The sequence below is a fragment of the Schistocerca americana genome, chromosome 2, assembly GCF_021461395.2.
Source record: "Schistocerca americana isolate TAMUIC-IGC-003095 chromosome 2, iqSchAmer2.1, whole genome shotgun sequence".
Lineage (NCBI taxonomy): Eukaryota > Metazoa > Arthropoda > Insecta > Orthoptera > Acrididae > Schistocerca > Schistocerca americana.
In genome coordinates this window covers 148,459,893-148,486,364 of record NC_060120.1, presented here as the reverse complement: position 1 = coordinate 148,486,364, position 26,472 = coordinate 148,459,893, and positions in this window count along the sequence as shown.

The following is a 26,472-nucleotide window of genomic DNA, read 5'->3' as shown; positions in this document are numbered from 1 at the left end:
GAAGACGTGTCTGCAGAAGTCCTGGACAGTGATGGGCTGCCAACCTGCTTCTCACCCGCCATACTGCCCGAAAACAAAGAGTGATGTCCATTTCATTTCATAGCAGAACCCTTTTGGTTGTCATCCGCATCACCCTTACAGCGCAGCGGTACGTCAACGATGTTCTATGTCCCAATTTGTTGCCCTTCATGGTAAGCTATCCTGATCTTGCGTTTCTGCACACATGGCGATCGTTTCTACCGCTTGTCTTCGTGCTTGCCAAACCCCACGTCCCAATCTGTTGCCCTTCATGGCAAGCTACCCTGATCTTGCGTTTCAGCAGCATAAAGTCTGCCCACACATGGCGATCGTTTCTAACGCTTGTCTTCGTTCTTGCCAAACCCCACGTACCAATTTGTTGCCCTTCATGGCAAGCTACCCTGATCTTGCGTTTCTGCAGCATAAAATCTGCCCACATATGACGATCGTTTTTACCGCTTGTCTTCGTGCTTGCCAAACCCACCATGTCCAGCAAGGTCGTTGGGTCTCTCCCCAATTTAGAACGTTTGGCGCATTGTGGGCAGGGCCTTCCAACCAACTTGGGATTCTCACGATCTGAGGCGCCAATTGACGTAGTCTGGCACGATATCCGTCAGGAGGATATCCAACAACTCTGTGTATGACAAACCAAATAACTGCTTGCATAAGAGTCAAAGATGGACCAACGCGTTACTGAGTTGCTCAATTTGTGAAGCTGTTTCTCTTGAATAAACTATCCAATTTTCCTGGAACTGTAATCATTTGTTGGTCTGTAAATGTACGTCACATCTACTGATTTCCTCCCTATTCGGATAGTTCCTGCATGGCGTTTCGTTTTTTTCTTGTTTTTTTTCCCTTAGAGTGTATATGCAAATTTTAATCATTAGTATTATAACACTACCACAAGTATATTGGTGGCAAGGCTAAGTTACTTCCCTTCACCTTCTACAAGCCAGTAAATACTTACTGCGTTGCTAGAATTTTAGGGAGCGTGTAACGTCGTGAGTCAATACGCAACAGCATTTTATTGCAGTAAGCTACTTTGAAGTACCGGCTCTTAGCTTTGGAGTCGTTGGCGGTGGCAATATACAGCTGCTGGTATCTGTAGCGTGACTCACTCGCACCTGTCGCTAGCCTAGCCGTGGGAAGCGTAACCTGTGTTCGAGCGACAGAATATTCAAGATCCTAAGAATCTAAATAAACTGCATTAAATACACTCCTGGAAATGGAAAAAAGAACACATTGACACCGGTGTGTGAGACCCACCATACTTGCTCCGGACACTGCGAGAGGGCTGTACAAGCAATGATCACACGCACGGCACAGCGGACACACCAGGAACCGCGGTGTTGGCCGTCGAACGGCGGTAGCTGCGCAGCATTTGTGCACCGCCGCCGTCAGTGTCAGCCAGTTTGCCGTGGCATACGGAGCTCCATCGCAGTCTTTAACACTGGTAGCATGCCGCGACAGCGTGGACGTGAACCGTATGTGCAGTTGACGGACTTTGAGCGAGGGCGTATAGTGGGCATGCGGGAGGCCGGGTAGACGTACCGCCGAATTGCTCAACACGTGGGGCGTGAGGTCTCCACAGTACATCGATGTTGTCGCCAGTGGTCGGCGGAAGGTGCACGTGCCCGTCGACCTGGGACCGGACCGCAGCGACGCACGGATGCACGCCAAGACCGTAGGATCCTACGCAGTGCCGTAGGGGACCGCACCGCCACTTCCCAGCAAATTAGGGACACTGTTGCTCCTGGGATATCGGCGAGGACCATTCGCAACCGTCTCCATGAAGCTGGGCTACGGTCCCGCACACCGTTAGGCCGTCTTCCGCTCACGCCCCAACATCGTGCAGCCCGCCTCCAGTGGTGCCGCGACAGGCGTGAATGGAGGGACGAATGGAGACGTGTCGTCTTCAGCGATGAGAGTCGCTTCTGCCTTGGTGCCAATGATGGTCGTATGCGTGTTTGGCGCCGTGCAGGTGAGCGCCACAATCAGGACTGCATACGACTGAGGCACACAGGGCCAACACCCGGCATCATGGTGTGGGGAGCGATCTCCTACACTGGCTGTACACCACTGGTGATCGTCGAGGGGACACTGAATAGTGCACGGTACATCCAAACCGTCATCGAACCCATCGTTCTACCATTCCTAGACCGGCAAGGGAACGTTCTGTTCCAACAGGACAATGCACGTCCGCATGTATCCCGTGCCACCCAACGTGCTCTAGAAGGTGTAAGTCAACTACCCTGGCCAGCAAGATCTCCGGATCTGTCCCCCATTGAGCATGTTTGGGACTGGATGAAGCGTCGTCTCACGCGGTCTGCACGTCCAGCACGAACGCTGGTCCAACTGAGGCGCCAGGTGGAAATGGCATGGCAAGCCGTTCCACAGGACTACATCCAGCATCTCTACGATCGTCTCCATGGGAGAATAGCAGCCTGCATTGCTGCGAAAGGTGGATATACACTGTACTAGTGCCGACATTGTGCATGCTCTGTTGCCTGTGGCTATGTGCCTGTGGTTCTGTCAGTGTGATCATGTGATGTATCTGACCCCAGGAATGTGTCAATAAAGTTTCCCCTTCCTGGGACAATGAATTTACGGTGTTCTTATTTCAATTTCCAGGAGTGTATTATTCAATTTTGTTAAAAGTCAATATATAGCCCTTTTTTATTAAAAGGAAGGTTGTATTAAAATATACTTTCAGATTCACCTAAAAACAGACACTTATAAGATTAAAGTCAGTTAGGATTCATAGCAGTTTGTCTTTTAGTATCATTTGGAATTATTACTGAAGTTCACTAAATGGCAGAACAATTTATTTAGATTTTTTATAAATAAAAACGTTTACTATTTTTGATATTCGTAACATAGAATTCAGAAAGGATTAATATTTATTTAATAACTATTTTATGTCTATGTGGGACGTACGTAAAGATTCAAAATTATCTGTTTTTAAAAATTAAGTAACTATGTCATGGGAAAGTGTGAAGCAAGCAGTTGCAATGAAAGCTGTAATTTCCCTACCTTGCTGATGACGTATGTCCAAGGGTACTTGCTTTTGTAAGAAGGCAGCCAGAATAGCCATTTGCAGAGTAATGATTTTCTAAAGTCATTTCAAGAATAGCTTTCTTTTCGTTCGGTTTTGTTAAAGATTTTATTAAGATTTGCATGATGAAGTGACGTAAATGCATCTGTGAATATTGATTGACGTAGGACAGTTTTGGCGCGAGAAAGAACTCAAAGGTTTGTTTTGATTGGCTGGTCAGTTTGAACAACCAACCAGAGTTAAGTATTTCCCACTCTCTATCAAGTAGTTACAGGCCCTGGAAGGAACGGCAGCGAGACAATCGTGGTCTAGCTATCGGACGTACAAGTCGCGTTGGAATTGTCCGTCTACGTTCTGAGTAAAATGAAGAAGTCAATGGTATTTCTCGTCCGGATGGTATTGTCGTGAATGCAGTTGCATTTACGGATAATTTGTGGAAATTTGAGCTTTGCGAAGTGTTTAGTTGGAAAGATAAATGCGTGGCATGTTTCATATTCATCTATGGAATAGTTGGCGAGCAGTTTCTTTATTATAAATCCACTGAAAAAAAAAATATCGAATGTGAAACTCATATAGTGTAGCAGAGCATTGACTGTAGATCACAAAATAATTCGGGTCGGACTTAAGTACATTTCTGGCTGTCTTGTGTGTATACTGGGTTGTATGAACTGTGAGCTGAGGACATTGATATTAGTCGTTTAAATAAATATGGGATGATGGCTAATTCTTTAATTTTGAACCTAAAGAAATAAAGAACTTGTTGCGGAATTTTGACATTTTTCTAAAAGAATGAAGCAATCGCCCTCCACGCGAAAATCGTTATAAGATATTCCAGGATAGATACCAGAGTTTAGGCGGACTTTGCAAACGTAAACATTGACGATGTTTCTCTTCCATGCTGCAAAACATAGTCTGAACAGTATCTACGTATGCAAAGAATCGGGCTGGTAACCAGACGCCGTACTAAGGTAGGTGTGGAACTTTTTGTTGTGCACAGTACGAAGAAAGACAGTGGTCAGACAGTCACGCAACCCAACGCCACTTTTAACCCGCCTCGTCGCAAGCGGAATGTGGAGAATTCAATTGATAACAGTTAATGGTGGATCAAAGATTGTATGATTTCTTATTCAAACTGTTATTCCTTCGACACCTGTTCAAACTACGATTTCGTAACAGCCCGTGTGTCACAATGCAAAACTGACTGCTTCACGCTGCAACTTTTGGTAGTAGGAAAACGCGGAGCGAATAGTTAGACTCCACATATTATCGATAGCATGCAGGCGCGTAAGTCTGAGCATACAGTAACCATTATGGAAGAACGTATATTGCGGAGAGTTGGCTTAGCCACAGCCCTGGGGATGTTTCAAGAATGAAATTTTCACTTGGCAGCGGATTGTAGGCAGGTATGATACTTTCTGGCAAATTAAAACTGTGTGCCGGTCCAGTAGTCGAAATCGAGATTTTTGCCCTTCGAGTGCAAGTGCTCTACCCACTGAGTCACCCTAGCACACATCAACGCACACTCCGCTGCAGGGTGAAAATTTCACTCTTGAAACATCCCCCAGGCTGTGGCTAAGACATGTCTCCGCAGTATCCTTTCTTCCAGGAGTGCGAGTCATGCAAGTTTGGCAGGAGAGCTTCGGTGAAGTAATTTCTCATTTAATCCAGGATCTTGTCCCATTCTCAAATTTACTGAAGTTAGAGGAGATTCTCTTCTGCCTTCCTGGCGCTAATGCAAGGGTGTTTACTAACTTGAATAATATATGGACTATCGACAAAACACAGGTTCCAGTAGAAACTGTGAAACTAATGTTAGCGACAAGCTTGAATTTTTTGTTATGCTGTTGAAGAATACAGACATGATGGAGACAGTTCATAGCACTGATATACATATAGTCGGTCTGCGTGTACATATTCATATTAGAAGGTACTAATAAAGTATATATTAATTTTTTTTGTAACTGATTAAAATGATTTTTTGTTTTTTATTATACTCAATTAAGATCGTTTCTTGTTTTCTTTTTGTTTTTTGTAATATCAAACTTTGTGATGTGGCATGAGTGAGGGTGCAGAAAACGTGGTAACCCTACTAAACGCGTCTGCATCGAACGAGTGCGACCGATCAGCAACCGACATATGACGCCAGTTGGGCGTATAGTACAACAACAATAAAAATGATTCAAATTGCTCTGAGCACATTGCTCTGAGCACTATGGGACTTAACTTCTAAGGTCATCAGTCCCCTAGAACTTAGAACTACTTAAACCTAACCTAAGGACATCACACACACCCATGCCCGAGGCAGGATTCGAACCTGCGACCGTAGCGGTCGCGCGGTTCCACACTGTACCGCCTAGAACCGCTCGGCCACCCTGGCCGGCCAACAACAATAACTCACCGACCATTGTCAACGGGCAAAGATTAATTTTAACCGAACGAGACGACTTATTCAGCTGTAGCTGCATTAACATGAGCTCAGTCTACGGTAAAGTTTAACAATAATCTTTAAAAATGTCAAAAATAGCAGGTATTGCGACGAGTGAGAATGCATGGACCTCACAGCATGTTCTGAGCAAACGGATACTTGTCTCGATGTCTCAGGGCATCGACTGTCGCCCCGGTGCGTGGCGAGCATGTGGAGAATTATCCTCGGCTCCTCACCCTCCGCGTTTCCTCTCGCCTCGTCTCAGCTAACGCAATTTCAGACAAGCACTGCTGTGTTTGACTTTTGCGCCGCCCGCCAAATCTGCGTGCATGTTTGCTTAAACGATTCTAGCCTCGTGCTACGCATCCTTGAACATTGTTGGAACGAACTCTAAGCAGCCTGGTAAACAAAAGAGAGGAATTGTTTCGTGTTTTAAACGACTAGTAAACACCATACGTCCCGTCAATCATTGTACGTTTATTTGGGTAAAGAATTCCACGTCATTCAACTAAATTTCGTAATGTTTATGAACAAAAGTTGGCAGTCGTGGGGGGCAGGCTGGAATCACTGTGAAAAACTGGCTTTATTCAGTGTATGTGTGTGTCTGTGTGTATGTGCGTGTGTGTGTGTGGGGAGGGGGGGGGGGAGAGGAAGCAGGGGCTCTATCTGCTCATGTACCTCAATGGGAACAACCTCCGACCGACTCACAGGTGTTGTTCTTCAATCGGGGACCCGATTAAATGAAATCAATTGCACAAATTCAAAAGTTTCAGCGAAGAGCTTCACGATTAGTTTCGATAGTTTAATCACATATGTACAAGAACCCAAGGTGAACAGTAAGAATGGAAGACTGCATGAGAAGTGTTCGTATTAAGGAGGCAGTTACTCTATCTACTGTTCAACCTGTTCATCGGACTGAAGAGTTGGAAGGAGAAATAATCTTGGATGCTCAAGAATTTGGTCATTCAGTATTTTAAAGACCTATAACACTTATCTTGTAGGAGTCCAAGCCGGTATCAAAAGATCAATCACTAGGTTTACAAGCCAGAGTCTAATGAACGGGAGACTTACCTGGCCAAAACGCTATTAAAATTTGTTGTATATTTCTTTTGCACCAGTTGCTTTTCTTATTAAGGACGCTGCAGTGATGTTTCGCCTTAAGGACGTGTACCTTAACTTCTTCGAAGAGACTTAGTAACATACCTTTTTTCTTCTCTGTTTCTTTATGCTAAATGTAAGGCTATGTAGTGATGACGTTAACAGAAAGTTTGCGATTTCTCAAATGAGTTATAAATGTGTTTTATTATCTTCGTCTAACTCTTAGTTTCCGACAGCAATAAGTTTCGCTGTGACTTGTTGGTGAAGATTGGAGAGAAATATTGCACAACGCGAAAAGGACGACGAATCAGTGATCAAATAACCGAGAGTGTCTGAATCATGAAGTTCTGCAACACCTGCTTTCACTGAATATATTCAGTGACGGAAGGAAGGAAGGAAGGAAGATTAGGCTTTAAAATCCCTTCGACGACGAAATCATTATAGACTGAACACATGTTCGTATTGGAGAAGGAAGAAGAATAATATCTTTCGAAGGTACCACTCGGAATTTGCATTAACAGTTTTAGAGAAATTGGTCGGTCGAGGATTTGGAGAGCGTTTCAGCCGAGTACTACGCCTTATCACCGCACCACCTCACTTGGCGTGGATTCAAATATCTGCTGACTGGTTTGATGCGGTCCTCGAGGAATTCCTCTCTTGTGCCAACTTCTCATATCAGAAAAGCACTTACATCCAACGTTAACTGTTTGATATACTCAAATCTCAGTCTTACCTTAAGAGTTTTTATCCTCTACTGGTCCCTGCTATCTCACCACAAACCCTATCATCCTGTCTCTTCTTCCTGTCACTGTTATCCGCTCTTTTCTATCCTCGTCGACGTTGTGGAGAGCAAGCAGCAATACATCTTAAACACTTCGATTCCCTTCTTCTCCCACCGTCCATGATTCTCTTACATACAATGCTGTGCTCCAAATTTCTTTACCAAATTATGGTCAATGCTCGACACTAGTCCGGTTTTCATGTCCTCCTTGCATTGTCCGTCACATTATGTTGCTTCCAAGGGAGCAGAGTTCCTTCACTTTGTCTACTTCGTTGTCCCCAAGTATGATGTTAAGCTTATCACTAATCTCATTTCTGGTGCTCTTCATTACCTTCGCCTTCCTTCGTTTTACTCTCAATTCATAGTCCGTACTCGGTAGACCGTTCATTGCACTCAACTTGTTCTGTAATTTTCCTCGCTTTCACTAAAGCCAGCGTTGTCATAAGTCAATCTTATTGTTTTATGAATGCATGGTGTCTGTTACTTCGAAAGAACAGTCAACAAACAGATTCCGGAGCTGTGAAACGCTTTATGTAAATAGAAGGGGGATCACTGCTGTCAGCTGCATGAGGACATTAAGCCGAATCAGTAGCGCCAATCAAAAATGTGTACCGGGGTGGGATTCGAACAGGGGATCTCCTGTTACAAGGCAGGTGCGATAACCACTGCGCCATCCGGGACAAAATTGATAAGTCTGGCTGGGTTATGGATCCACCTTTTTCAGTGCCAATGCACAAAAGACTTTCACCTACCTGTGGCTATCACAATGAATTTTAATCCGATTCCCGAGCTAAAATTTTGTTTTCGTCATTTCTTCTTCAATGTACAGTAGGTCAAAAAGGCTAAATCTCTGCCATACAGAGTTTTTATTCCGATTACTTTTTTCTTGGGCTTGCATTCTTATTGTTCCTTTTTGGTTTTTATACATACTGTACGTAACCCGACTTTCTCTATAGCTTAGATCTATTTTCTGAGAATTTCGGACATCTTACACCGTTTTACGTTATCGATAGCTTTTTCTAGACCGACAAATCCGATGAAAGTGACTTGACTTGTTATGAGCCATGATTCCATTATCAATCCCAATGTCAGAACAGCTTATCTGGTGCTCTTATCTTTCCAAAAGGCATACTGATCGTCGCCTAAGACATCCTCAATTTTCTTTTCCATTCTTTTGTATATTATTTTGTCAGCAACTTGACTGCGTGACTTGTTTAGATGATTGTGCGGTAACTGTCGCACTTAACTGCTCTCACTATCTTCGTAATTGTATGAGTAATATTTTTCGGAAAATTTAGAGCTATGTCTCCAGTCTTATAGATTCTACACAACAACTAGAACAGTCATTTGATTCTCCAAGGATTTTGGGAATTACCAAGGTATGTCATCCATCAACTCTCTCGTCTACATTTAACGGCGACATTACTCCTGTGCTCTTAATGTTGAGATCTTTCCTTTTAACTTAATCAAAAGTTATTTCGATTTTTCTTCCCACGACCTTTTCTTCACATTTTTTCTGTAACCATTTCGCCATAGGTTCCCTGCACCTCCTATTCGTCACATCCGGCCGCGAAGAGCAGTCTTGGGCGCCTTGCCACGGTTCGCGCGGCTGCCCCCCGTCGGAGGTTCGAGTCCCCCTTTGGACATGGGTGTCTGTGTTGTCGTTAGCGTAAGTCAGATTAAGTAGTGTGTAAGCCTAGGGACCGATGGCTTCAGCAGCTTGGTCCCATAGAACTTACCACACATTTCCAATTTTCGTTACATCCGTAAGAGACTTACTTTGCTGTAATTCTGTTTTCTCACGAGTATTTTGTACACTACTTGACCAAGTAGTAGAGGCAGCCGGTCTATTAATCTGACAACGCCCGGGAGGGCGGTGTACTGAGACCATCCCCCTCCATACCGCAACCAATGACACAACTGGGTGAGGGTGACACGGCGGTCTGTCGGACAAAATTGATTCGTCTGTGATCAGAACGGCGATGCTTGCTAGCTTGTTTTACACACCGCATTATTCATTCAATGTCTTTACATACTTCTTGTATCTCTTCATCTTCGCCGGTCGGAGTAGCCGTGCGGTTCTGGGCGCTACAGTCTGGAACCGAGCGACCGCTACGGTCGCAGGTTAGAATCCTGACTCGGGCATGGATGTGTGTGACGTCCTTAGGTTAGTTAGGTTTAATTAGTTCTAGGTTCTAGGCGACTGATGACCTCATAAGTTAAGTCGCATAGTGCTCAGAGCCATTTGAACCATTTTTTTCTTCATCTTCTGTTAGTGACGACGACATGTACACCTGGTATTGCCGTTGGTATTCCGTAGATTCTGATGAGAATAATCCTATCACTGACCTGGTCTCATTTCGCAATACAGAGGTAGGGGAGAAAGGAGCAAGTTGACTAGCGGGATGAGATTAATCATTTGATGTAGGTTTATAGATCTAGGTACCACCACCATACTCATACCTCAACGCTACACAAAGTGCGACACTGAAAACTTGAAGAGTGAAACCGCGGCGGATATTTAAGTGTGCGTTAAGTAATTGGTTCAAATGGTTCAAATGGCTCTGAGCACTATGGGACTCAACTTCTGAGGTCATTAGTCCCCTAGAACTTAGAACTAGTTAAACCTAAGGACATCCATGCCCGAGGCAGGATTCGAACCTGCGACCGTAGCGGTCTTGCGGTTCCAGACTGCAGCGCCTTTAACCGCACGGCCACTTCGGCCGGCGTTAAGTAATTGTCAGGTAGTTGTTGAACTACGTTATTTATTTATTTGTTTAGACAAGCTTGCTATTTAATTTTATTTTAGCCGAATTAGAAAAATACTTCAGGCTCATCTGTAACACAAACGGTGAAAAGCTGAAAACCGGATACCGAAAATTTCAAAAAATCTGTAGATAAACACTAAGGGAAAAAAACGAAGCACCACGAAGGAATTATCTGATTGGGACGGGGATCGGTTAATGTGATGTACATGTACAGACAAATAAATGATAACAATTTCAGAAAAATTGGATGATTTATTCAAGGGAAAGAACCTCACAAATTGAGCAACTCAGTAACGCATTGGTCCACCTCTACCCCTACGCAAGCTGTTATTCAGCTTGGCACTGATTGACAGCGTTTGCTGGATGTACATCTGGGGGCGTGCCAAATTCTATGCCACTGGCGTGTTAGATGGTCAAAACCGCGATCTGGTTGGCGCTCTCTGTGCGTAATGCTTCGCAAGTTCTCCGGCTACCTTGTTGGCCAAGGTACGCTTTTGGCAAGCAGTAGCAGCTATTGCCATACGCGGACTGGCATTATTTTGGTGAAATATAAGCCCAGGAAGGCTTACCATGAAGGATAACAAAAGGAGGCGTAGAATATCGTCGAATTATCACTGTACTGTAATGCTGCCGAAGATGGCAACCAAAAGGGTTTTGTTAGGAAAAGAAGTGACACCCCATATAACCACTCACGGTCGTTAGGCTGTATGGAGGGTTGGCATCCCACCACCGTCCAGGGCGTTTCCCGCGACGTCTTCGGCCTGGTGCCTGATTGACCGTAGTAGAATTGACTTCAATGATGGCTCCCGCTTCGATCTGGGCCCCTACGACCAGTCAAACCTTCAGTCTGGAACCGCGCTGCTGCTACGGTCGCAGGTTCGAATCCTGCCTAAGGCATGGATGTGTGTGATGTCCTTATGTTAGTCAGGCTTAAGTATTTCTAAGTCTAGGAGACTGATGACCTGAGATGTTAAGTCCCATAATGCTTAGAGCCATTTGAACCATCTGAACCAGCCAAACCGTATCTGGAGACACTCCTGACAGCGATGGGATATCTACCTCTCTCTAGACACGTCTTCGCCGGTCATCGGGGCTCAATTCGAAATAAGTCTTATGAACGAAGACAGTTCTACTCCAATCTGTCGATGAGATTCCAGTCAGCAGTCGGATACCAACTTCACTGTCGCCCGCCATACGGCCCGACAACCAGAATGTTGGTTTGGGGTGCTATTTATTTTCATAACAGGACCGCTTTGGTTGTCATCCATGGCACACTCATACACAGCGGTACGTCGACGATATACTACGCATTTGTTGTCTTTCATGGCAACCCTTTCTGGGCTTCTATTTCCCAAGACAAAGGGCGAAGGCTTCTACTGGTTGTTTTCGTGCTTGCCAAACCCTACCTTGGCCAACAAGGTCACCGTATGTCTCCGCAATTGAGACCGTTTGGAGCATTACGGACAGAGGCCTCCAACCAGCTTGGGATTTCGGCGATCTAATGCGGCAGTGGGACAGAATTTGGCACGATATCCCCCAGGGAGTACAGTTGAAGAGGAATGGACATCTCTAAAAAGGGCCATCACAGAAGTTGGGAAGGAAAACACAGGTACAAAAAAGGTAACTACGGAGAAATCATGGGTAACAGAAGATATACTTCAGTTGATCGATGAAAGGAGGAAGCATAAAAATGTTCCGGGAAACTCGGGAGTACAGAAATTCAAGTCGGTGAGGAATGAAATACCATGGAAGTGCAGGGAAGGCAAGACGAAATGGCTGCATGAAAAATATGATGAAATAGAACAAGAAATGATTGTCGGAAGGACAGACTCGGCGTACAGGAAAGTCAAAACAACCTTCGGTGACAAAAGCAAGGGTTGTAACATTAAGAGTGCAAAGGAAATTCCGCTGTTATTTGCAGAGGAGAGAGCGCATAGGTGGAAAGAATACATTGAAAGCCTCTATGAGGGGGAAGATTTGTCTGATGTGATATGAAAAGAAATGGAATCGATTTAGAAGATGTAGGGGATCCAGTACTAGAATCAGAATTTAAAAGAGCTTTGGAGGACTTAAGATCAAATAAGACAGAAGGGATAGATAACATTCCATCACAATTTCTGAAAACACTGGGGAAAGTAGCAACAAAACGACTATTCACGTTGGTGTGTAGCATGTATACGCCTGGCGACAACCAACTGACTTTCGGAAAAATATCATCCACACAATTCCGAAGACTGCAAGAGCTGACAAGTACGAGAATTAGCGCACAATCAATTTAACAGCTTATAAATCTAAGTTTCTTACAAGCACATTATACAGGAGAATGGAAAAGAAAACTGAGGGTGTGATAGACGACTATCAGTTTGGGTTTAGAAAAGGTAAAGGTACGAGAGGCAATTCTGATCCTGCGGTTGATAATGAAAACAAGACAAAAGAGAAATCAAAACACGTTCATAGGATTTGTCGGCCTGCAGAAAGCGTTCGATAATGTAAAATGGTACAAAATGTTCGAAATTCTGAGAAAAATAGGGGTCGCTATAGGGAGAGACAGGTAATATACAATATGTACAAGAGCCGAGAGGGAATAATATGAACGGACGACCAAGAACGAAGTGCTCGGATTAAAAAGAGTGTAAGACATCGAAGAAGCAATGATGGAAATAAATTAAAATTCAAGGTGAAAGAATATCAATGATACGATTTGCTGATGACATTGCTATCCTGAGTGAAAGTGAAGAAGATTTACATGATATGCTGAATGGAATGAGCAGTTTAATGAGTACAGAATATTGACTGAGAGTAAATCGGAGAAAGACGAAAGTAATGAGAAGCAGCGGAAATTAGAACAGCGAGAGACTTAACATCAGGATTGTTGGTCACGAATTAGATGAAGTTAAGAAAATCCACTCCCTAGGCAGCAAAATAGCCAATGAGGGACAGAACAAGGACGACATCAAAAGCAGACTAGCACTGGCAAAAAGGGCATTCCTGGCCGAGAGAACTCTACTATTATCAACCATAGGCCTTGATTTGAGGAAAAAACTTCTGAGAACCTACGTTTGGAGCACAGCACTGTATGGTAGTGAAACATGGACTGTGGGAAAACCGGAACAGAATGTTAAAAATTAGATAGAGACTGACAAGGTAAGGAATGAGGAGGTTCTGCATAGAATCGGAGAGGAAGGAAATGTGTGGGAAACACTTACAAGAAGAAGGGACAGGATGATAGGACATCTGTTAGAACATCAGGGAATGACTTCCATGGTACCAGAGGGAGCTGTAGTGGGCAAAAACTGTAGAGAAAGGCAGAGTTCGGAATATATCCAGCAAATAGTTGAGGACGTAGGTTTCAAGTGCTACTCACAGATGAACAGCCTGGCACGGGGGAGGAATTCGTGGCTGGCCACATCAAACTAGTCAGAAGACTGATGACCCAAAAAAAAAAAAAAAAAAAAAAAAAGAATCCCCCAATAACTCTGTCAGTCAATGCCAGGTTGAATAACTGCTTGCATAAGGGGCAGAGGTGGACCAATTACTGAGTTACTGAATTTGTGACGCTCGTTCCTTTGAATAAATCAATAAATCATACAATTTTTGTGAAATTTTAAATATTTGTTTGTCTGTACATATATATCACATGCCAGTCGGATAATTCCTTCTTGGTGCGTCATTTTTCTTTGTCGTAGATTGTATTCAGTTATCCTTCGTTGAAGATGAATAAAGAGAACACATGCTCACTATTCATTCATGTAATATTCTTGTTCGTACTCCTCCAAAAATTCAAATAGTTTCAATATAGCCGACTAGGCCGAACTGATGGGGATACGTTAACTATTTCATCAACTACTGAGCACAGCGTGTCTCAAAGCAGTTACAATCAGTTAAGCAGTTAATTTGTTCAAACAATGTGAGACCTACCCTTATTATACACATGTGTTTAATGAGCGTGATTATTCTGCGCCGAAAAATCACAGGTTGTGTTTTTGCTGAAACTGAAAATTCTCCTACTCAGGCTGCAGCGCATAAAGACCAAATCGCAGATATTCCAAATGAATGTTTTCATGGGCTTAACATGGAAGAAACTGAAGAACCATAAGCTCCAACAAATGCTTATCCCATTAGGACCAAACGGTGCCAATGTATTTTAGATTTTAAACCACTGCCTCATCTGTAACAAATATGGCAAGTCACAGTACACTAACTACACGTGTTTCAACAAGATCACCCATAAAAACTGGTGCTGGACTGTAATGAAGCACACAAAGTGGGATAACAGTATTTAAAACAACCGAGAATAACTTCTGAAGAATGTATAATGCTGTGAGTCATCATGTGATGAATCTACATAGATCTTCCATGAGAAGACTTGATAGAGTGTCACATATGCTACACATCGTGGTATGGGAAGTGCTCGACCTCTTCAGGGGGAAAATTTGTTAATGAGAAACAATGATCTAAAATTATATTAATCATCACAACAGTAATCCATTAAGGAGAAATTTAAACCTGAGTGTAAAAAAATCACGGAAGGCTGAAAATTTGTTTCATAACATATCTTGACACGCTGAATTTAATGGATAAGTCCAATTATTTTCTAATGCAAAATTTTTTCAAACTTTTGGATGCATGAGTTTTGAAAAAATCATTATTTTTTTCCAAACCCATACGTGGAGCTGTTGATTATCACTGAAATTTGAGCTAAAAATGTTTAAAACTGGATGAGAAGTTTCCTTTTTTCGGCCATTTTGAATTTTTCAAGAAAACTGAAGTATTGTGGCCTTTTTAACGATATAGATGCACGAAAAGTCTAGATAATGTACAAAAATTCTGTTTTTATAATACGTTACAAGAGTTTAGCGTTAAATAGAATTACTACGTCATTGCACAATGTTTGGCCCAGGATGAAGGAAAAATAAATAAAGACGATTTGGTACGTTTGAGTATTGTACTCTTTGTTTTCAGTTCACAAATTGCATCACATGCGCAGTGTATATGTGTGATAGAGACATAGTTACAGCAAAACAAACATCATATCCGAATATAGCTTCTTCTCTTTGATGTTAGGCAAAATCAGTTTGTCGACAAGTTTCTTTGTATTTTTTCAAACTTTTCGCTTCAGCTTGCTGATGCTTGCTCTGTTTGATAAGTATATTTAAGTCCTAATTCTATCTTATATTCACTAACCCTGGTAGAAGCAGCTACTTTTACTCTCATTGGAGAAACGTACGTCTCGTTGGGACGCCTTTTTATATTAGAATCATGAGATCCAGACTCCCAGGGCACTGGATACAAGCTCTGGTGCCCCGAGTATATAAGAAGGGTAAAAGAACGGACCCGTAAAATTGCAGGCCTATATCCCTAACTTATGCCTGGTGCAGAATCCTTGAACATATTCTCAGTTCAAATACAATAAATTTTCTTGATACTGAGAAGCTGAAGTCCACGAATCAGCATGGTTTTAGAAAGCATCGCAGGTGCGAAACTCAGCATGCCCTTTTCTCACATGATATAATGCGAACTATGGATGAAGGCCAACAGACATTTTCCACATTTCTATATTTCCGGAAAGCATTTGATACGGTGCCCCATTGCAGGCTGTTAACGTAGGCCCGAGCATATGGAATAAGTTCACAGACTTCTGAGGGGCTCCAAGACTTCTTAAATAATAGAACCCAGTATGTTGTCCTCGGCGCGAGTATTCATCAGAGACAAGGTGTCGTCAGGAGTGCCCCACCGAAGTGTGATATTACCACTGTTGTTCTCTACATACATAAATGATTTGGCTGGTAGGGTGGGCACAATCTGCGGTTGTTTCCTGATGATGCCACGTAGTGCGGTAAGGTGTCAAAGTTGGGTGGCTGTAGGAAGATACAAGATGACTTAGACAAAATTCCCAGCTGGTGCGATCAATGGCAGCTGGCCCTAGATGTGGAGAAATATAAGGTAATGCGGATGACTAGAAAGATCAAACCTGTAATGTTCGGATGCAGTATTATAATTTACCCTATTTTTCTCCCATTTAAAAAAAATTACGTTTGCACAAAATAAAAATACGAGCCACGGACTACCAATTCATTCTGTGAAAACCGCCCATCAATAGCACTTTCCAATTCCGCAATATTTTAGGTTCAAAGTTTAGGTGTTTCAGGGCGTTCATTTTAACTGGGGACATTCAACTATCTCGAAAACTACACGTCAGACCAAAAAAATATTATAACTGAAATTTGTTTGTCTCAGTGGGGGACAACCAACGATATCACACTCGATCTGTCACCTCACCCCGTGGGTGGGTGGCGGGAGAAACTTTGAAATGATCAATGGGAACCCCAGTTTTTCGTTGAAGGTTAAGATTCTACGGCAGAATCTAAATACGTTCTGTCTGAAGCATTTTCTTCGTTTTGCCACAGATGGCGCTGTAATCGGAGGAACAGAAACGGGTAAACAATCGTAATTTACGACATGCTTCTCAATGGCCATTGAATATCCAGCGGCACGTGCGAGCCCATCTCCATGCTGCGAAGGTAGGACAGGCCACTATTTTATAACTTCTAATTGGAAACCCCATTCGCAACATTGTATTCCTCCGACGTACCGAACGGGGGTCTACACGACGCTCCACCATAGCCATGTAGCGAACTATCGGCTCTAAACATTACAATACTGGCGTTGAATTTATTGACTGCACATCTACCTATCATTTGGAGAACAGACGTGCATGTGGCCGATGAATGTTGCAAACACAGAAGGAAAAGTTGAAATGATACTGGTTTATGGAGAACGCAGGAGAAATGTTGAGGCTGCTGTTGCCGTGTATGCCGAGCATTTTCCAGAGAAAGTTCGCTCTCGTTCGTTCTTTCACAAGGTTGTGAACGACTTTACGTATGAAGACAGCGCACAGACCGGCAAAAGGAAAGAAAGGAAACGTTTTACAGTAGAAGCTAATGTAATAGCTGTACTAGCAGCAGTGCACTACAACCCACGGATAAGCGCCCGACATTTACACCGCGATTTCTTTACGTTCGTAGATAGTATTGTAGACTTAGAGAAAGCTTTTGACAATGTTGACTGGAATACTCTCTTTCAAATTCTAAAGGTGGCAGCAGTAAAATACAGGGAGCGAAAGGCTATTTACAATTTGTACAGGAACCAGATGGCAGTTATAAGAGTCGAGGGACATGAAAGGGAAGCAGTGGTTGGGAAGGGAGTAAGACAGGGTTGTAGCCTCTCCCCGATGTTATTCAATCTGTATATTGAGCAAGCAGTAAAGGAAACAAAAGAAAAATTGGAGTAGGTTTTAAAATCCATGGAGAAGAAATAAAAACTTTGAGGTTCGCCGACGACATTGTAATTCTGTCAGAGACTGCAAAGGACTTGGAAGAGCAGTTGAATGGAATGGACAGTGTCTTGAGAGGAGTATATAGGATGAACATCAACAAAAGCAAAACGAGGATAATGGAATGTAGTCGAATTAAGTCGGGTGATGCTGAGGGAATTAGATTAGGAAATGAGACACTTAAAGTAGTAAGGGAATTTTGCTATTTGGGGAGCAAAATAACTAATGATGGTCTAAGTAGAGAGGATATAAAATGTAGACTGGCAATGGCAAGGAAGGCGTTTCTGAAGAAGAGAAATTTGTTAACATCGAGTATAGATTTAAGTGTCAGGAAGTCGTTTCTGAAAGTATTTGTATGGAGTGTAGCCATGTATGGAAGTGGAACATGGATGATAAATAGTTTGGACAAGAAGAGAATATAAGCTTTTGAAATGTGATGCTACAGAAGAATGCTGAAGATTAGATGGGTAGATCACATAACTAATGAGGAAGTATTGAATAGGATTGGGGAGAAGAGAAGTTTGTGGCACAACTTGACCAGAAGAAGGGATCGGTTGTTAGGACATGTTCTGAGGCATCAAGGGATCACCAATTTAGTATTGGAGAGCAGCGTGGAGGGTAAAAATCATAGAGGGAGACCAAGAGATGAATACACTAAGCAGATTCAGAAGGATGTAGGTTGCAGTAGGTACTGGGAGATGAAGAAGCTTGCACAGGATACAGTAGCATGGAGAGCTGCATCAAACCAGTCTCAGGACTGAACACCACCACAACAACAACAACAACATTGTCACAATACTGCATCGGCATAAATATCATCCAGACCATGTGTTACTGCATCAAGAACTTCATGGTCCTTAATTCCATAACCTGGTCGTCTTTTTAGAACTGGCACGCCAACAAATGCAAACGACCACAACGTTCTTTCCCGAGGTACAATTTCCCGATGAGTCTACATTCACAAACAATGATAGCATTAACTGGCATAACATTCATTACTGGCATGTAGACAATCCCCCTGGTTGCAGCAAGCTGACCTTCAACGTCTTTGGTCGGTCAACGTATGGTGTGGCATCATGCGGAACAAACTCATTGGACCGTATTTTATCGACGGGAAGTTGAATGGACCCAAATATCGAATGTTTTTGGAACAGGAACTATCGATACTACTGCAGGATGTTGCCCTGGACGTTCGACAACATATGTGGTTTCACCATGACGATTTTCCAGCGCATTACGCAATTGAAGGATGGGAGGCGTTACACCACGTTTACACTGGTCGGTTGATCGGCAGGGGTGACCTTATTAATTGGCCCGCTAGGTCGCCGGATTTGACGACGCCGAGTTTCTTTTTATGGGGGTATTTAAAAGATAAGGTGCATCAGTAAGACCCAACAGGCCGTGAACGCATGGTCGACCACATGAGAAACGCCCGTGCTGACATTCCCGCAGATATGCTTCTGTCCTGTGTACGGTCATTTGATAAGCGGACCACCAAATGTACTGAAGTTGGCGGTACTACGTTTGAACACTTAACCTAATTGGACAAGTAGAGTAGATTTCACCTCGAGCCACGGCCGTAGTGGCGCGTCGAGTAGTCCCCTGTTCAGTGTCGGAGGAATACAACGTTGTGAACGGGCTTTCCAATAAAAAGTTATTAAATACTGTCCTGTCCAACCCTTGCAGCATGGAGGTGGGCTCCCTCGTGCCACTGGGTGTTCAAGAGCCGCTGAGTAGTACGTCGTGCGGTAGCGTTCTCGCTTCCCACGCCCGAGTTCCCGGGTTCGATTCCCGGCGGGGTCAGGGATTTTCTCTGCCTCGTGATGGCTGGGTGTTGTGTGATGTCCTTAGGTTAGTTAGGCTTAAGTAGTTCTAAGTTCTAGGGGACTGATGACCTAAGATGTTAAGTCCCATAGTGCTCAGAGCCATTTGAACCATTTAGTAGTACGTCGTAAATTAAGATAGTGTGTCCATTTCTATTCCTCTAGTTACAGCGCCTTCTGTGGCGAAACGAAGAAGATGCTTCAGACAAACCGTATATAGATTTTGCTGTAGAATCGTAATCTGTAGTAAATAACGGGGGTTCCCATTTAAGATTTCAAATTTGCTCGCGCCACCCTCGTACGGGGCGGGGTGGTGGGTCGAAAGTGATATCATGGGATGTCCCATACTGAGACAAAGAAACTGTAGTTGTAGCTTTTTAATCCGACGTGTATTTCTCCATATATCTCAAAGTTTTCAGTCAAAATGAACATCATATGGGATGTCTCAACTAAACGCCGACAAACTTTAGGAGCAGGTTTCTTACATTAAAAGAAGGAAGAAACGTCTAGTAAGCGAGGCCCCCAAAGCCTGTACTTTTAAGAGATGTGAGCACTTGTTCAGTAGAAGAGATGTGTTTCAGATTAGCGAAGATGAACAAGTGCACATACTTCTTATGTAGTGCTTCAATCGCCAGCAGACCAGCCGTTACGGGAAGTGTATTAATTTTCGCCCGAACAGGGAGTTGAATCGTTGACTCTTAGGTTGAAAACCTAACGCTCGAGCGACTCAGCTATCCGAAGTACGCGTTTTAGACCTCATGTTCACTAGAGATTTTTTTCTTGTTTTGGTTAATACATGAAGATTGGAAGAGATCTGTTTCATGTTATCGAAGACTACTGATTCCTCTTAACGTACAAAATTTTAGAATTTTAGAGAAGACGTTCACTAGACGCGATTTGCTTGTTTCTCTTAAGGAACCTGTCCGTATGCTTATGGCCATTAAAATTGCTTCACCGTGAAGGTGACGTACGCGAAATTTAACCGATTGGAAGACGATGCTGTGATATGCAAACGATTAGCTTCTCAGAGCATTCACACAAGGTTGGATCCGGTGGCGACACCTACAAAGTGCTGACATGAGGAAAGTTTCCAACCTATTTCTCATATACAAACAGCAGTTCACCGGCGTTGCCTGGTGAAACGTTGTTGTGATGCTTCGTGTAAGGAGGAGAAATGCGTACCATCACGTTTCCGACTTTGATAAAGGGCGGATTGTAGCCTATCGCGATTGAGGTTTATCGTATCGCGACATTGCTGCTCGCGTTGGTCGAGATCCAATGACTGTTAGCAGAATACGGAATCGGTGGGTTCAGGTGGAAAGCCGTGCTGGATTCCAACGGCCTCGTATCACTAGCAGTCGAGATGACAGGCATCTTATCCGCATGGCTGTAACGGATCGCGCAGCCACGTCTCGATCCCTGAGTCAACAGATGGGGACGTTTGCAAGACAACAACCATCTTCACGAACAGTTTGACGACGTTTGCAGCAGCATGGACTATCAGCTAGGAGACCATGGCTGCGGTTACCCTTGACGCTGCATCACAGACAGGAGCGCCTGCGATGGTGTACTCAAAGACGAACCTGGGTGCACGAATGGCAAAACGTCATTTTTTCGTATTAATCCGGGTTCTGTTTACGGCATCATGATGGTCGCATCCGTGTTTGGCGACATCGCGATGAACGCACATTGGAAGCGTGTTTTCGTCATCGCCATACTGGCGTATCACCCGGCGTGATGGTATGGGGGTGCCATTGGTTACACGTCTCGGTCACCTCTTGTTCGCGATGACGGCACTTTGAACAGTAGACTTTACATTTCAGATGTGTTACGACCCGTGGCTCTACCCTTCATTCGATCCCTGCGAAACCCTACATTTCAGCAGGATAATGCACGAACGCATGTTGCAGGTCCTGTACGGGCCTTTCTGGATACAGAAAATGTTCGACTGCTGCCCTGGTTAGCACATTCTCCAGATCTCTTTCCAATTGAGAACGTCTGGTCAATGGTGGCCGAGCAACTGGCTCGTCAAAATACGCCAGTCACTACTCTTGATGAACTGTGGTATCATGTTGGAGCTCCATGGGCAGCTGTACCTGTGCACACCATCCAAGCTCTGTTTGACTGAATGCCCACGGGTATCAAGGCCGTTATTACGGCCAGAGGTGGTTGTTCTGGGTACTGATTTCTCAGGATCTATGCACCCAAATTGCGTGAAAATGTAATCACATGTCAGTTCTAGTATAATATATTTGTCCAATGAATACCCGTTTATCATCTGCATTTCTTCTTGGTGTAGCAATTTTGAGTGAGAGAGCAAAAAAACCTCTTTTATATTAACTAATTGATTTATTAACTGTTTAATTGGTGAAGAAATGTGTGTAATAATGTATCTTATCACACACTAAATGCAGTAGAGAGAGAGATAGAGAGAGAGAGGAAGAAAAGGGAGAGGGTCCCAAGATTGAGCCCTGTGGAACACCAGTAGTAGCTTGATCCCGGTCAAAAGATTCACCAGGAAAGCTGCATATTCTTTCTAATGTGCTGGAATGACCATTTGCTTCCTACCAGTTAAATAATGAGTGAACAACTTACTCATTGTTCCATCACTGCCGTAAACATTGCGTTTCTCGAAATGGAGATGTGGTTTGCACAGTCAGGTGCCGTGGACTGATGACATAAGTAACACACTTAAAGAGGAAAATCACGTCATTCGCTAATGAATGAACTGAAGCCAGGTGTACGAAGGGTCGGTATTTTATTAAAGTTCAAGAAGGGAGGGGCAGGCAGGGTGGTCTAAATATTGGAAGCGGTGCCGGGGTTGGCAAGGAGCGCTGGTGGACGGCAGGTCGTGCCGACAGATGCACGAGGGAGGAGGGTGTGGGGAGGGGGGGGGGCGGCGGGCCCGCCGCACACAATGGGCGCCGCGCCGGGTGGGTGCGGCCGCGGCGTCGGCGTCAGCGTCGGTGGCGTTGCGGAAATATGAGAGCCCGGCGGGTCCCCCAGGGAACCCTCTGCGCGAAACGACGGCACCGGCAGCGGCAGCGGCAGCGGCGGCGGCGTCCTTTGGGGACGGGAGGCCGGGACGGCGCCCCCGTCCCTGGACTGGCACTCCGTGTATGGTGACATCTTTCCGCCAAGTATAAGCAAAGAACATTAAACATTCATACGCGCCGCGCGCGCACACACACACACACACACGCAAGCACACAGCCACACCCTGTCTTTTCTTTCTGCGAAACATCTCGTGCAGAGTTTTTCTTTCTTTTGGCCCTTCTCTCTCTCTTCTGCCCATCCCCCCTCTCTCTACCTTCCTCTCTCTCTCTCTCTCTCTCTCTCTCACTCACTCTCTCGTGCCTCGGCACTCCTGCTCCCCCTCTGCCCCGGCCTGTCCTTTCGAGATTTGTAAAGAAGACGAGGACCGGTGCGGCAGGGCAGCGGCCTCATTGTGCGCGCGCCGCCGTTAATATTTCAGTACCATTACGTCGCCCCGCAGGATATTGTGATGTAAGGTTTATTTTGCCTGTTGGATGGCCCGGCGCGTATTTACCCCGGCGACTGCGACCAGCGCCGCGCTCTGCAGCGCGAGCGGTGTGTAGCTGCGTATAATGGCGACCCGCACATTTCCTTGCCGGAGGGCCTCGCTCTTACCGTCTGCCAACGCTCGCTGCACCGCCATGTTCCCCAGTTAAAGTGCCTGTTCTTCGTCGGTGTTGCATCTACTCCTTGTATTTAACACTCAGGAATCTGTACTGTAAACAACTAGGAAGGTAGAACATTACACAGGTGAATAAAGTTGTACGAATTAAGTTCCATGTCTAGATAGAAATGATGTGGACTTAACAATAACACGCAGTCCCGAATTTTTCATCCACTTTCAGTAATATGTTCTCTCACCAATACTTTACATCCCATACTTAGGCAATGTCTCAATTTGCCACCATGCACTTGTCCCAATAAGCTGACGATACTGCCCTCCTTGCAGTCCACTCTACCTTCCATTCATTCCAGAGATCACACCAACTTCATGTCCTGTTGTAACCATTGCTACCTTTCGAGCCGGCCGTTATGACAGAGCGGTTCTAGGCGCTTCAGCCCGGAACCACACTGCTGCTACGGTCGCAGTGCGGCGGCGCGGTTCCTTCCGTCCCTTTACGACGTACCTGCACCTACCTATGAACATTGTCTCAGCAGACCATCAGTATGGAAGCCGAGCGAAACCTACTGTACTTCGACGTGAACCAGACTGCAATTGGTTGAAATGGCTCTGAGCGCTATGGGACTTAACTTCTGAGGTCATCAGTCCCCTAGAACTTAGAACTACTTGCCGGCCGGAGTGGCCGTGCGGTTATAGGCGCTACAGTCTGGAACCGCGTGACCGCTACGGTCGCAGGTTCGAATCCTGCCTCGGGCATGGATGTGTGTGATGTCCTTAGGTTAGTTAGGTTTAAGTAGTTCTAAGTTCTAGGGGACTGATGACCACAGTAGTTAAGTCCCATAGTGCTCAGAGCCATTTTAGAACTACTTAAACCTAACTAACCTAAGGGCAGCACACACATCCATGCCCGTGGCAGGATTCGAACCTGCGACCGTAGCGGTCGCGCGGTTCCAGACTGTAGCGCCTAGAACCGCTCGGCCACCCCGGCCGGCAGACTGCAATTAAAGCCACTAATCTACGTTTCGGGAGAAAGTTTTCACACGGAATGTAAGGTTTGAAATTTTGTCCTTAATTAATATATTCTGAAACTAAGGTGAACAAGTATCACTGCCAAGCCCTTGCTAGTCTTAACAGAGTCACTCACAACCCCTTTCTCTCACGTTAGCAAGTTTATGGTGTTTCATTTCCCGAAAACGTAATAGCTACAAAAATACGGATTGTTCTTGATTGAGAATGCTCGACAAATATTAAGTCTGTCGGTATCTCATGCTGTCACAGTTTTTAGCCACCGACCTGCTCAATACGCCACGCGGAATTTATGTCTTTTCTCGTCGCAAAATTCACTTAGAAATACCGAAATTTCTACCGACCCATCGGAATAATTATGCCATCACTTTACAACATTTCTGATGTATGAAACTATGCTAGATCCGGCAACTTATCATTTCCATTGGAATTACTACTACACAAAAAAAAATAAAGTTGTTATATCAATTTAAGTATGTTGTTAAATTAACCTAATTATGTCATGTATTGAAAAATTCGACTCGTTCCACATCATTACGAAATATCGTATTCATGATCCATGGAACTAGTATTAATCTAATCTAATCTAATCTAATCTACACGTCCGAACTGTTTCATGGCTAGGCTCCGACTCCTCTCTAGAATACTCGAAGTCGTCTCTACAAGCAGAGAAAGGCGCGCGAAGAATTTTGCTTTACCATTGGTCAGTTTACTCAACAGCCAATAGCAAAACAACATTCTCCCGCGTCAGTCCGCGCTTTTCATCAATAACCAATCGCAAAATAGTAAACCTAACGACTGCACTTTTTACCTACGTAATTATCTATTATGCTGAAGTTTTGTTTATGCATAAAGTTATTTACTATTCTTATTTATACCTGAATTAACTTTCCCAATACCATAAACTTACTTTACAAATCTATTCTACAAAAAATCCCCTTTGTCCACATCCATACTTCTTCGAAATGTTCCCACGCTAAATCCCACTACATAACTCGTTAAACAATTATCTTCATATTAACCTTAAACCACACTCACGCATCATTCATACCGCTAAAACACATCTATAACGTTTTCCATACACAAAAAGACATAATAACACTTAATGAAAATACTAGAACAGGTTATGAAAAACATTCTATTACTTTAGAGCACTCTAGTGAGCACAATCGAAACTAAACCAAAGTCCCCTATCCAATACTGTCCTCTAGCGGCTGATACATAAACTACGTCCGCGTCCAGTCTTGCGCCACCATCTGTCACTATCCAGCTCTGAGACACATCTCCCACTTAACCGACTCCAAGGCAGGCATAAACTACGTCCGCGTCCAGTCTCGCGCCACCATCTGTCACTATCCAGCTCTGAGACACATCTCCCACTTAACCGACTCCAAGGCAGGATCGGTATAGGCCGCTACGCCTCTGCAGATTCGAATCCCGCCTCGGGCGTGGATGTGTGTGATGTTCTTAGGTTAGTTAGGTTTAAGTAGTTCTAAGTCTAGGGGACTGATGACCTCAAATGTTAAGTCCCATAGTGATTAGGACCATTCGAATCCTTTTTTGAGCTACCTTTCGATCAATCCTGAACAACAACGCAGTAATTACTGAAAAAACCACCCAAACATTTAGTCTCGCACACCATTAGATGATCGTCCAATTAAAAAAATAATTAAAAAACTGAAATATCATAGATTAACTATAGACCAAAGGTAACTGGGAACCCTCATCTACTAACCTTCCAAAATAAAGCCCACAATAGACTAAACTACCAACGAGAAGAACACGGCAAGTGCCATAAACCTGTCTCCCAGAAACTTCGCTCGGTGGAAGAGGGATCAAAATAAGCAAAGATATGTCTTCGTTTATCCCTAGATACTCGCCCGTTTCTGAGAAAACGATGGTCAGAATTTTCGAGGTCCTTTACCTGCCTTTTGCCAACGGCCTTGCCGCAGTGGTAATACCGCTTCCCGTCAGATCACCGAAGTTAAGCACTGTCGGGCTGGGTTAGCACTTGGATGGGTGACCATCCGGTCTGCCGAGCTTTGTTGGCAAGCGGGGTGCACTCAGCCCTTGTGAGGCAAACTGAGGAGCTACTCGGTTGAGAAATAGCGGTCCCGGTCTCGGAAACTGACATACGGCCGGGAGAGCGGTGTGTTGACCACATGCCCCTCCATATCCGCATCCAATGACGCCTGTGGGCTGATGATGACACGGCGGCCGGTCGGTACCTTTGGGCCTTCATGGCCTGTTCGGGAGGACTTCAGTTACCTGCCTTTTATGGAGTAAATAATTTAATCGCAGCTAGTGGCTAACGTCGCAATTTCACACTTTTGCGTCTCGTGTTCGAAACCAGACTATATGTTTTCAACATATATTGAAATAATGTTGTCCTTATCTGTCTGCTAATTGTATGTTTGTGATTGGATTAACTAAAAACAATAAATAAATGAGAAATTTATCTGAAATTGTTTCGGTGAAATCCCAGTA